This window comes from Hyaena hyaena, unplaced genomic scaffold, assembly GCF_003009895.1.
Source record: "Hyaena hyaena isolate Hyena2069 unplaced genomic scaffold, ASM300989v1 scaffold_1150, whole genome shotgun sequence".
In the NCBI taxonomy this organism is placed as follows: domain Eukaryota; kingdom Metazoa; phylum Chordata; class Mammalia; order Carnivora; family Hyaenidae; genus Hyaena; species Hyaena hyaena.
In genome coordinates, this window is record NW_024081787.1 from 541916 (window position 1) to 543491 (window position 1576).

Here is a 1576-nt window from a genome sequence, read left to right on the forward strand (position 1 = left end):
AACAACAATACACAGAAGAAAATGGACGAATATTTCTTAACAGCAGTATCATTCAGTGACCATAATTGAAAGCATTGACCTCACAAGAAAGAGTCCATTACCTGTTTCTGTCCTTGAAGTTTCCTTAGTAGTTCCTGTTGAGAGGCAGGTGCACTTATTGAGAAACACAGAATTTGATATGACCATCCAAGGAAGAATGCCACTGGATTGAATTAGTTTAAGAAGCAAACCACGCTTTAAATATCTGGGATCATATTATTAAGTCTTCCCATTCTCATTTTGTATTTAACTGGATAATAATGGCATGAATATTACTTTGAATGGGCATCTGGGCTGGCACCAACTGTAGACAATAAAAGTGACCCAGAAGGTCAAATTCTGTCTCTATTGTCACTTGGTCTCATATATAACTTATTTTTAAAATTTAATTATCATTTTAGCAAACACTTATTTTAACCTTTAAGGTCCTGATGAATAGGCCTCCAATTACAAAACTTGACTTTGTATTAATTTTGAAGTGTTAAAGTCTCTATAAATTTTGAAAATTTTAATATAGCAAATGCATATTGCTGTTTTAATTAAGTAAAACATCGGTTTTAGTTTAGAGACACATTTTTAAACTAATCAAAGCAATTTTTAAAAATCATTTGCAGCAAAAATGACATAAATAGTGTCATATTTAAATTCAACAAAAATATTCCTCAGGAACACATTGAGATATATGGCAAAAGAGACTCCATATAGCTCAGGCAATTTTCACTACATAAGTCTGTTTTTTATAGTTGTTTTGAGTTTCTACTATTTTTCATCTAATCTTATTTTAATTTTGTGTTTCTTATTTCAGTGTTAAGACTTTTGAGAACAATATTAGATGAAATATATAATGAAACATCTTTATTCTCAATGTAATGAAAATGAAATTTCCATTTCATACCAATTTTGATATTTGCCGTTGATTTGAGAAACACTTATTTACATGCTATACAAACATTTCTATTCCTAATTAAATAGCCATTTTTAAAAATCAGGAATATATGCATTTAACACATGAAGTTTTACTACTTGATGGTAGAAAATAAGTTTAGTTACCTCCTATTTTGTCTTTACATGTTTCACAACAGAATGGAAAAAAAAACCATGGTCAATATTATTGACAATTATGATTAGTATTAGCTAGTGCATATTTGATTTAGATATATAAATGTTATTGATTGTTAAATCAATAATTTGAAATCATTAACTAGACTGATATTTTGCTATACTATGGTCTACATTATTGATTAGAAACTATGCCATTATGAAATAAAGCCTATAACTATTTTATTTTTTTAGATTTTAAATAATAAAACCTCATCTTAGTTTGGGCTGCTATAACAAAATACTGTAGCCTTTGGGGTCTAAACAAAAAAGATTTCTTACAATTCTGGAGGTTGGGAAGTACAAGAGCAAGGTATTGCTTGAGTTTGGTTCTGGGGAGGCTTTCTTCCTGCTTTGCAGATGGCTACCTTTTTTCTGCATCCTCACATTAGGGAGAGAGGGTCTATTTATTTTTTTAATTTTTTTAATGTTTATTTAT